Source organism: Sus scrofa, chromosome 14 (genome assembly GCF_000003025.6).
Source record: "Sus scrofa isolate TJ Tabasco breed Duroc chromosome 14, Sscrofa11.1, whole genome shotgun sequence".
In the NCBI taxonomy this organism is placed as follows: domain Eukaryota; kingdom Metazoa; phylum Chordata; class Mammalia; order Artiodactyla; family Suidae; genus Sus; species Sus scrofa.
In genome coordinates, this window is record NC_010456.5 from 65,645,124 (window position 1) to 65,657,280 (window position 12,157).

A 12,157-nucleotide genomic window follows, 5' to 3' on the forward strand; every position below is an offset into this window, starting at 1 on the left:
TACCTGCAGCATACAGAGGTTCCTAGGCTAGGGGTCTAATTGGAACTGCAGCCACCAGCCTATACCACAGCCACAGCAATGCCAGATCCAAGCCACGCCTGCGACCTACACCACAGCTCACCCCAGTGCCAGATCCTTAACCCACTGGTCCAGGGATCAAACCCACATCCTAATGGATACTACTTGGGTTTGTAACTACTGAACCACAACGGGAAATCCAGAAGTTCTTAATGTTAATCAATTCCAATTCATTAACTGCTTATGATGAGTGCTTTTTGTATTCTGTTTAAAAAATCTTTACCTATCCCAAGATCATTAGCATGTACACACATTTTTTTCTTCTAGAAAATTTCAGCTTTAAGTCTATATCCATTTTGCATTAATTTTTTTTGTAAATGGCATGTATTTCTAAAAAATAGATATGTATTCCAGTATCACTTATTGAAAAAGCTAACTGTTCTGCACTAAGTTAAAGGGCCTTTTACAAAAATCAAGTAACTGTATGTGTTTGTCTATTTATGACCTCTCTCTTCTATCAATTCAGTTGTCTATCCTTGTGTCACCAACATATTATCTTAATTACTATAAACTTATATAATATTCCAGGAAGTGGAGGGGGCTAGAGACTGAGTTTGGCTATGTGACTAATGACTCAATCATTCATGCCTACATAATGAAACCCCCAGTAAAAACTCTGGACACTGAGGTCTGGGTGAACTTCCTTGGTTTGCAATTACACATCAGTATGCTGGGTGATGTGTCTGGAGGAAAAGAAAGCTTCATGTTTGGGACCCTCCCAGACCTTACCATATGTGTCTCTTCATTTGGCTGGTCCTGATCTGTATCCATCATAATAAAATTGTAAAAAAATGTAAAGCACTTTCCTGTGTGATGTCATTCTAGCAAATTACCAAAACCTGGGGAATAGTGGGAACTCCTGAATTTGAATCCAGTTGATAAAGAGTGTGGGTGGCCAGGAAACCCTAGCGCTTGCAGCTGGTATCTGAAGTGAGGGGAGTTTAGTAGAGAACTGAGGTCTGCACTAACTCTTGGCAGTCAAGATCAGAGTCACATTGCAGACCTAGGCACATTAAGAATTGTTATGTCCTTTTAGAGAACTGAGCCCTTCATTAATACACAGGGCTCTTCATCACTGATAATTTCCCTTGTTATGAAGGTGGCTTCGTGTGAAATTAATATGGCTACTTCAAATTTCTTTTGGTTAGTGTTAGCATGCTCTCTTTTTCTCTGTCCTTTACTTTTATCTGTGCCTGAGTTTCTTGTCAATAACATATAGTTGGGTATTGTTTTTCTGTTAAATCCTCTCAGAAATCTCTTTTAATTGGTATATTTAGACCATTGAAATATCAATTGATTAGTTATGGGTGGTGTAAGTATCTTGAAACAGCATATTCCCAATTCCTCCCGCCTGTTCTTTTTAACATTGCTGTCATTCATTTCACTTATCTACAAGGTATAATCATCCAGTACACTGCTGCTATTATGATTTTGAACTGTTACCTGTTTTATCAATTAAGAATAGGAAAAGTTAAAGATTTTATTTTGCCTTTATTTATTTCTTCTCAAAATTTTTTTGTTTGTTTGTTTCTGTTTTGTTTTGTTTTTAAGTAGATTTCTGACCCAGGTCATTTTCCTTTCCTCTGAAGAATGTGCATCATTTCTTTTAAGGCAGGACTATTGTCAAAAATTCCCTTAATTTTTGTTGTCTGAGAAAGTCTTTATTTCTCCTTCATTTTTAAGGATGATTTCATCAGATACAGAATTCTAGGTTGGTAGGACTTTTTACTCCAACTTTAAAATATTTCATTCCATTTCTTTTCTTTTTGTTTGCATAGTTCCTAAAGAGAAGTATGATGTAATCTTTATCCTTATGCTTCTGTAAGTTGTTTTTTCTTCTCACTTGTTTCAAGATTTTCTTTATCTTGGATTTTCTATAGTTTGAAGACAATATGCTTAGGTACAGTTTTTTTGTTTTCTTTCCCTCCCTTCCTTCCTTCCTCTCTCTCTCTCTCTCTCTCTCTCCCCCTCTCTCTCTTTCATCTTTTGTCTTTTTAGGGCCACACCCATGGCTTAAGGATGTTCCCAGGTTAGGGGTCAAATTGGAGCTGTAGTTGCTGGCCTACACCACAGCCATGGCAACGTGGGATTTGAACCACATCTGTGACCTATACCACAGCTCACAGCAATGCTGGATCCTCAACCCACTAAGCAAGGCCAGGGATCGAACCCGTGTCCTCATGGATACTAGTTGGGTTCATTAACCACTGAGCCACGACAGGAACTCCTATTTCACTATTTTGTACTTGTCATGCTTGGTGTTCTCTGAATTTCCTGGATCTGTGGCTTGGTGTCTGTCATTAAACTGGAAAATTCTCAGTCATCGTTAATTCAACTATTTCTTCTGTCCTTTTTTCTTTTCTTCTTCTAGTATCCCCACTAAATGTATGTTGTGATAGCTTATGTAAATGTTCCATAGTTCTTAGGCTCCATTCTTTTTTATTTTTTTTCTTGCATTTCACTTTTTGAAGTTTTATTGACAGTTTCACTGAAGTTTTATTGACAAGTTCAGATTTTTTTTTTCCTTGAACATGTCTAGTTTGCTAATAAGCCTAACAAAAGCATTCTTCATTTATTTTATAGGTTTTGATTACCAGTATTCTTTTGATTCTTAGAGCTTCAACATCTCATCTTACATCTGTTCTTTCATGAACTCCACTTTTCCACTAAAGCCCTTAGCATATTAATCATAGTTATTTTAATTCCAAAATCTCTTCCATATCTGTGTCTGGGTCTGATGCTTGCTTTACCTTTTAAGACTGTCGGGTTTATTTGTTTGTCTTTCCCTTTAGCTTTCCCTCTAACTTTTTAAAAATTGAGACAGGCATGATGTACTAGGTAAAAGGAACATGTTTGGGTAGACCCTTAGTGTGAAGTTTTACACCTATCTGACTAGGGGTTAGGTGTGTTTACTATTTGCTGTAACTGTGGTGTCAAGAGTCTAAAATTTCCACTAGTGTCCTTATTTTTGTCTCCCCTATTGTTTGGAGTTTTCCTAGAAACTTCTTAAATAGGGTCTGAGGCCTGCAGTTCTCTCAGCTGTAATCATCTGCTATTATACAGGAGCTGAATTGATGGTAGTATGGTATATGGGGTGGGAGGGGGGAGTTTTCTATAGTCCTATAATTAGATTTTAGTCTTTTAGTGAACATGAGCTGGATATTTCCCTGTCCCCAGGGTTATTAGGCTTTGGTAAAACCTCAGTAGATTAGACACTTGTAAATGAGTTTCCCTTGAGGGTAGGTCTTGCTGAGGAGAACAGAGAGCTCTGGATATGTTTCAGAATGGTGACTTTTCCCTCCCCCAAGCACAACGGCATTTTTCTCCAAACTTAACAGTGACAAACTAATAGGATTCTTGGAGATGAAACCGACAAATGTAGGGAGTGCTCCTTAAAGCTGGGCTTCGTAGAGTTTTTAACTCTTACACATGTCCATATTGAGCCTGCAGGAATTTGTCAATTACAGTATAAAATATTCCTGCCAGTGTTGGCTGTAGCAAAGAGTTTTCTGCTCCATAAGCTGTGGCTTTCTGTATCCACTTGTCCGTTGCTCCAGTTTTCAGGGAAGTAATTTTTCTCGTGTCTCTAATGCTCTGATGGAACTGGGAAGTTGTTGATTTTCACTTGGTTCAGCTTCTTTATTGTCATGAGAACAGAAGTGACAACTTGCAAGCTCATTAATATTGGACCAGAAACCAGAAGTTCACCAGGTCTGCTTTTGAAACTTAAATTATCGATGGAGTTCCCACAGTGGTGCAACAGGGTAGGCAATATCTTGGGAGCACTGGGACATGGGTTTGATCCCTGGCCCAGCACAATGGGTAGAGGATCTGGCACTGCTGTGGCTGTGGCTCGAGTCTCGAGGGACTTGACTATAGCTTGGATATGATCCTTAGACCAGGAACTCCATGTGCCTTGGGGAAGCCAAAAGAAAAAAAAAAAAGATATCTAGGTACCACATGTCCATATTGGCAGGAAGCAGTATATCTTTATCTTGGAGCCCCTTGCTGTATTGTCCTAGAATCTCAGCATTTAGTCTAGTTAGTTGAGCTTTCAGATATCCACAGAGAGGAACTACAGAATCTGATCAATTCACTAACAGATTTCCCTTTTTATTCCTTGTTCCTATTACTATAATGACTAAGTTTGACTGTGTCCCCAGTGAAAAGACTTGGTTCTCCCAGGCCAATGCGTCTCTGCCTTCTACTGCCATCATGACCACTGATGGTCCTGTTATCGCAGTGGCACGCTTGTCTATGTGCGCTCCACCCTTGGCTCCTGAGGTTATAACTGTCCTTCTCATACATTCACCCAAAGTTCCAAAGTGAACCTGCCATGTTGTGATAGATCATTTAATAGTGGCAGCTACAAACCCACATCCCCTATCTTCATGGTGAACTCCTCTCACTTGAACTTCTTCTCCTATAAGTAAGCTTACTCAGGACCACTTCAGTTCTCCATAACTTCAAAGGGGTAGGGCTCAGGTCTAGATCCATTTGATTTGCCCACTTGTTATACAGAGACTAGTTCTGTATTCCAAGAGGTATAGAGAGGCCACATAGTTAAGGCACCTGTGATTCTTCAGAGCATCACCCTGATGCTGGAGCCACATGGCTTGCAATCACATAGAGCTAGACACGTTTGGGAATTTACATTCAGTGTCCCCTATCAAAAGTGGCCCTTTACCAGTGCAGAAAACCCAGTTCTCTTGCCTCAGATTGGACAACTGTCATGTGTGATTAACACCCTCTGTTCCCCCTGTGGGATCTGGGTGAAGCTACCTCATATCCTTGTTCTGTTTCCTTCCTTTCCTTGTCCTGCTCCCTCCACACCTTACTTGTCTCCCCTGGAAGTACTTCCCTAATCAGCCACTTCCTCATGGCTTTCATCTCAGAGTCTGCTTCTGGGGAGCTCAACTTGAGACACCAACCAAAAGGTTCAAGGTGGTAAATGCCTTCTGGTCTTACATTTTCCCCTTAATCTATTCCAAAGTGATTTGCTTCCTCCAAGTGAAGTGGCTGACATTTAAATGGCAGCTGCTCATATAAACAAATAAACTTTCCTAGGCCTGCCCAACCAAATTCTTTGCTATTGGTTATTTCCAATCCTTTTACTTAATATTTTTTCTTGTGCCTGAAAAGGTCAAGGCCCACAGTAACCAAATATTTGGTCTAATTGACCACTGTATTCAGAGACTCCTGCTTGAATATTTGCTCTAAAATCAGCTAGGACTTTCATTTAAAAGAAAATTCAACAGCTTTATTGAGGCATAACTGACACACAATAAGCTGTACATATTTAAAGTATACAATGTGCTAAGTTTTGACATATGCACATATCTGTGAAACCATCATCACAATCAAGACTGTGAAGATATGCATCACTTCCCCAAGTTTCCTGGTGCCCCTTTATAATGTCTCGCTTCCACTCCTGTCACCCCTCTCCCAAGCAACCATTAATCTCCTTTCTGTTGTGATAGACTAGTTTGCATTTTCTGAAATTTTACATAAATAGAATCACAGTCTATGCACTCTGTTCTGGTGCTGTTGGAACTTTACACTCAGCGTAATTACCTTGGGTTTCATTCCTGTGGGTGCGTGTATCAAAGCTCATTCCAGTTAACTGTGGAGAAGCCGTCCATTGTCAGGATGTACCACAGTGTTGAGAAGTCCACTCGTCCAGGATACCTGGGCTGTTTCCAGTTTGGAGCCTTATTACAAATAAAGCTGCTATGAACATTCATTCCCACATCTTTGAATGAACATGTGCTTTCTTTTTTCCCTTTACTTCCACATGAAATACTTGGATCTTATGGTAGGTATGCGTTTAACTTCTTAAGAAACTGCAAAAAAGTTTTCCAAAGTGGTCATATCATTGCATATTCTCAGCAGCAGTGTATGAAAGTTTCAGTTTGTGTAAGTTCTCAGTAAATCTTGATATGGTCAGTCTTTATACTTTCAATTTAATTTTAATTTAATTTAATAGGTATGTAATGGTATTTCACTGTGGTTTTAATTTGCATTTTAAACTGAAGTATAGTTGATTTATACTCTTCTTCAGTTTCAGGTTTACAACATAGCGATTCAGTCCTTTTAGAGATGATACTCCATTTAAAGTTATGATAAAATAATGGCTATATATCCCTGTGCTGTACAATAAGTCCTTGTTGCTTATTTGTTTTATGCATAGTAGTTTGTACCTCTTAATCCCCTACCTCGCCCTTGCCCCTTCCCACTTCCTTCTTCCCACTGATAACCACTACAGTTTAGACTATCTGACTCCTTCTTTCCTGGCTTCTTTTTCTCTCCCAGTGCCTTTATTCAGGCAAAAAAAAAAAAAAACCATATCTCTTCCAACTTGCCCAGTTGAAATCTATTCATAAGAAATGATTAAACTAGTCAGTGGCTGAAATGCAGTTTCTACTTTTCTTCTCTCAGTGAAGGATGGGGAGGGGAGGGTTAGGATATTTAAAATATACTCTTTCCCTCCCTAAGGAAAAGCTCTGCATGTTTTTCAAGGTATTGCAGAAATCAGATAAGTGGTATGAAGAGAATTTTGGAGCACAGGGGCCCTTGAAGATGGTCCGCGGCACCTGCCCTGGTAAGTACAAGTCCAGTTTTAGGCAATTCCTTATTTACAGAGTTTGTAGATTAATCACAGTAGAAAGGGGAGTAGCTAGACCTCTGCCCCATCTCTGTACCCCACCTGGTGCTAGTTAAAGCTCAGGAACATGTAACTTCAACTTCAGCTCAGTAGCACAGGTGGCCGGGGGATAGTCTACATGGCATCATGGACAAGGCGTTGGATTCAGCAGAAAATAGCCTTGGTTAAAAATCCCGGCTTTGCACTTTCCCCTGTGTGACATTAAGAAAGTCACTTAACCTCTCTGTGGCTGGATATAAAATGAAGATAATGATACTTATCTCTAAGAACTGTTATTAAGCATAGAAATGAGATCAAACATGTACCAAAATGGCTAGCACCAAGTAAACACCCGAAGAATATTAACCCATCTTTGCTCCCTGTACCGAAAGGCTCTGTAAATGATGCTGGGTTTATCTGAGTCATCATTCTGCTTCCCTGGTTCAGAAACTAATCCTAATTAACCGCCAAAATTAACCTTCCAAACATCACAATTAGAAAGTACTTTTCTATCATCTTGTTCAACCCATCCTTTTTGCAGATGATGAAACTGAGGCCTAGAGGGTTCAGGGACCTGGTTCAAAGCCTGTTGTTTCTCCCCTACTGTTCTTTGCCCTACCCCTTGTTAATTATCACCTTTTTGAAGTTGATGTTTACAAATCCTGGCTAATGTTTAGCGCTTTGCACCTCCAGTATTATTCGGTGAGGTGTTGCCACATGGGGTTATATCAGGTCCTTTGCAGAGGTCTCCCAAAAGGGCAGTGTATGGATTTCTCACAGTTCTCCAGACATGCCATGCTGGTGCCTGGTCACTGGCCCTGGGTTCCAGATACTTCCTTCCTGAGAGAAGACTGTTCTCTCCGGACACATTTGTCAGAAAAACAATTCTTCCAAGGCCATGTTGGTGAAACTTGGAGGAGAGAGGCTTACAAAGGCTGGTTGAGTTTGGTTGGCTTCCTGGCCTTTGGTGGGTGGCCTTGCCAGGCTCTCCCTGTCTGCACCCCAGCATCTGTCAGAAACCCCGAGATTCAGAGAAGAACATTTGAGGTCAGAGACCTCAAGGAACCTCAAGAGCCCCCTCGCCTGCCAGCTTGCTCTCTTCTGCAGAGTAGCCCCAGCAGTGTCCAGGGCCACTGGTTCCTCCTTGAGGACTAAAATTATGAGGGCAGCCCAATCAGAACACAGTCAGGAGGGTCCAACAGCTGCCTAAAGAGCTGTCCTTCCAGTGTGAAATGCAGTGAGTTCCACCAGGGAGAATAGGAGAGACATGACTGAAACACCCTTGGAGCCTTGTCAAACCACAGCACCCCTTGCTGCACAGCTCCCAGGCTTCTAGGAGACCTTCAGAGATTTCAAACTCTGAATGTTGGCGGGTACAGTAGGTAGACACATCAGAATCAGGCTGGGGGTGGCATCCAGGGGCCAGGTTGGAAAAACTCCTCAGATGATTTTGATGAGTTGCCCCCACCCCCAGGGTTGCCAGATCCAGCACATAAAAACACAGGATACCCACGTAATGGGACGTTCAGAGACACAGTAGATATTTTTCTGTGTAAGTATGTTCTATATGATCTTGAGCACATGCTTATCGTAAAAGAAATGATTGTTTATCTGAAATTCAAATCTAACTGGGTATTATGTATTTTACCTGGCAACTCTCCCACTCACTCCACCCTCAAACAGGAACGTGACATTTTCAAATACCACTCTAAAAAAACATACTCACTGTCAAAAGTGCAGAAAAATATGAAAAATTAAATTAAAACCAGTCATAATACCACTCAGAGTTGTTGGCATTTTGTCTATTCCTTGTCTATACATAGACACACACACACACACACACACACACACACACACACACACAATCTGTGTAGGTAAATTTTATTGTCTGTTGTGTATTTATAAAATTTGGATTATATCAAACATCCAAATTATTCAGTTTTATATTATGCTTTTTCTCTATAACATTATATGTGTGTATATGTTAAACGCTTTCTTTAACATATCATTATACATATTTACTACTATATATTTTCCTAGGTCTTTAAATATCTTTCATCACCAGGTCTTTTAATGGCTGACAAATGCTGACTAATTCCCAGCTCAGGCATGTAGGAAAGTGAGAGGAACAGACCTCAGACCCTCCGATTTGGCAGACAGCAATTAGCCATCAGATGCTCGATGAGGCAAACACCCTTCACCACGTCAGACCCTAGGAGGGATTCCATAAATGCTCATTGATTAAGTGAATAAGTACCTGACTGAGTCCCTTTGGACCCTGGTGCACCCTGGCCCAAACAGCATACCCACATTTCAATTGCACAGGTTTTGCTGAATGGAAAAGGGGTTCCTTGCACATTAGTGGGGAGTTGCTAACTTACAAACTTAGCCTTCCAGGCCCTGATGCGGAACACAGGCAAAGTCCTGATTTTGCTTTATATGTCACAAACAGCATCAGTTCCAGGCCCCATGGTAGGTATGACGGACACAGAGATGAATGGGATAGGGTAATTACCTTCATGTGAAATTATATTTGTGTGTGTGGTGGTGGTGGTGGTGGTGGTGAGACAGATAATACAAGAGTAAATAAATAAACACAATAATTTCAAATAGTAATGAATGAGAACTGAAACCATTGCAGCCACAGAGCTTACTGTCCATGCTAGCATGACTCAACTATTTGACACTCAGCATTAATATCACAGTAATATTCTAGAAAATTCTAGTCCAAAAAAGATGGAGGTGAAAACAGTGTTACTGTTTGTTTTAGAAACCTCCTGAAAATTCATTTGCCTGAACGGACACTTCAACTAGTGCCAAATAGGGGTGTTGCCCCTCTCAGAACAGCCCAACTTGTCTACCTACTCTTCGAGGCCCCCTGCAAAACCCTCGCCTGGCTGTGTCCATCAGTCCTAAACTAGGATATCACAAACTCGGCACAGTTCCAATCTGGACTCCACATCAGAAGACCTGCCTTAAGCTACACTCTCAAAGTCTTATCCATATTCCATCCTGACCTCCCCCTTCTAAGAAGCTTCTATGATTCCATCAAAGCAGGGCTATCCTTTACCACAGTAAGCAAAACACTTGGCTTGGTGCAGTCAGGGGGCTATCTCAGAAGTCTGTCTGGGAATCAGCAGGCAACGTGAGTGGTGTGAAGCAGAAGCAGGGCCATTCAATCCACAGTGATGGAGGTGGGGCTGGCAGTGGTCATGCTTTCATTTAGATAAACGTCTCTCAAAAGTGTTAATATTTGAGCTGAGGCTTGAATGAAGAGAAGGATCTGGCCTTGCCATGTCCTGGGGCAAAACCTTCCAGGCACCAGGAATAATAAAAGGTGGAGAGACAAAGGGGTTCAGAAAGGTGGGGGGTAGACAGATGCCAGATGACACAGCTCACTACAGGCCAAGGTCAGGAGTCTGGATTTTATGCTAAGTGTAACTTTAAAAAAAAGTTGGAAGAAATAAGCAGAAAAACGACATTCTTTCACCCATCCATCCGGTCAACGAACATTACTTGAGAGCCCTCTCATGCTTCACATTTGCAGGTATGAGCTGCACTGGAGATTTAGCTTTCTAGAGAAAAGACAGACAAATAGGCAGTATGCAGAAGACCAATTCCTATACACTGCAGGAAGTGTGAGAAGGAAGCAGTGACCAGAAGAGTGGCCCTTCCTTGCCATGGTTCTGGCTCCCACATCCCCAGGGTTTGATGTAAGTTCTGTTTGCTTAGTGATAACTTCCAGTCTATAAGGTCCACAGGAAGTTATAGCAAATCAGGCTGTGGACTCCCCAGGAGCAGCCAGCTCAATATTTTCACCTACGTGACTCAGAATCAAGTACTGAGATACCTGGGATAGAGTAGGTACTGGATAAAAGTGCTCAATAAATGTTGGATTAGATGGTCTGCTCCTTAGGTATTTACACTCTATCCAATTCCCAAAAGTTATAAAGTTGTATACAGAGCTACATGTATTATTAAAATACAAAAATAAGGAAATAAGAAGAAGGAAAAATGAAGGTAGGGAAATAAGAAATGATGAGGATTAAAGTTATGGTTAAAAATCTTTAGCTAATAGTTTTCAACAGAAGTGCGTTACAAAGTCTTAGCAGCCAGTGAAAAGAGACCAAAGGTCAGTTGATAGATTCACAGAAACAAAATTAAAAACAATAACGAGAAGCCAGGGGCTCAGAAGTCTCTCTTGTATTGAGTCAAAGAAAAATTTTTATGGGTCTTCATAAAGTGATTTTCCATGAGATAGTATATAACAACATCCTTAAAAACAATATAGTTGTGAGTTCAAACGGCTATTTTTCAACCCCCACGCCCCCATCTCCCTGGAGCATCATCCAGGCATATCTGAGCCTAATTCAAACAAGGTTGATGGCCAGGGAGGAGGCAGAGCATGCAATTCAGATTCACAGTTTGCTGGCGACCACAAGGTTGAATCCTAGAGGGACAGAGACGGAGGCTGGGGAGCTGTGGAGGATGGAGCTTGCTGGGACCCGATGGTGCCTGAGCTTGATGGGGCCAGGCACATGCACACACCTTGCGCACTGCTGGAAAGGAATAACTCAGGACACAGAAGATACCTTTCCCCTCGCACCCTGCATGGAGCAACTTTCTTTCTTCCTAGAACAAAATGAGAGAGAAGGAGGCCTCCACAGAGGAGAGGCAATTTGTGGAGGGAGGGAATCTTCATGAAGTGCTATAGCAAACACCTCATATTTCAACTCTGTGGAGAAAGCATCTCCTGGCAGATGAGCTCACAAAAATGTGCACAGTTAGTGGCCGGGTCATCCAGGGCCTGCCTGGGACTTTATCAGGGTCTCCTGCTTCCTGGGCCATAAAAACATGCTCCCGACTGATGGCTGACATACGAGGTGACAAGCAAGGAAATGGTTTCCTTTGGCTGTGTGTGTGTGTTCCAATTTACAGCTCCCCTGGAATGAGCAAGGGCAGATGCCCCCACTACTAGTGCCTTAGATTCCCAATGGCTTCTTCATGGAAGAGAACAATTGGAAAAGAAAATAAAGGTGAATTCAAAACAGGAAAGTAACATCTTTTTGTAATATCTCTGGAAAAAATATTGCTATTTTTGAATAATTGTAAGCACAGTTTAAATTCAACAGATTTTCTACCAGATCTGTGTGTGCAGACATAACCTGTGCTAGGCTCTGATGATGTCAAGCACTATCTGAAAGGAGAGCTTTATCTTTGGTGAAGTTCATTGTCACTGCTTAAAGATGGGAAAGCAGAGGTTCCACGAAGGTTGAATGACATCTCTGAGGCCATACAGGTGGCTACTAAATTCCTAGTTTCCAAACTTTGTTGAGAGCCCTTTACACGAGATGATGACAGTGTGGCAACAGCAGCCCGGCAATTCTTAATCCCACCTCTTAAATTCCTCTCCACTTTTCTACTAGAAAGTTCCTC

General features: G+C 41.4%; 1 long non-coding RNA gene across 1 annotated transcript in view; it reads left to right on the top strand.

Moving 5' to 3' along the window:
- The window catches only part of LOC110256700, a 31,464-nt gene continuing 21,538 nt past the window's right edge, over nt 2,232–12,157 (top strand). The window contains exon 1 of the long non-coding RNA XR_002338581.1: nt 2,232–6,679. This is a non-coding gene — a long non-coding RNA (uncharacterized LOC110256700). The remainder of the gene's footprint in view (nt 6,680–12,157) is intronic.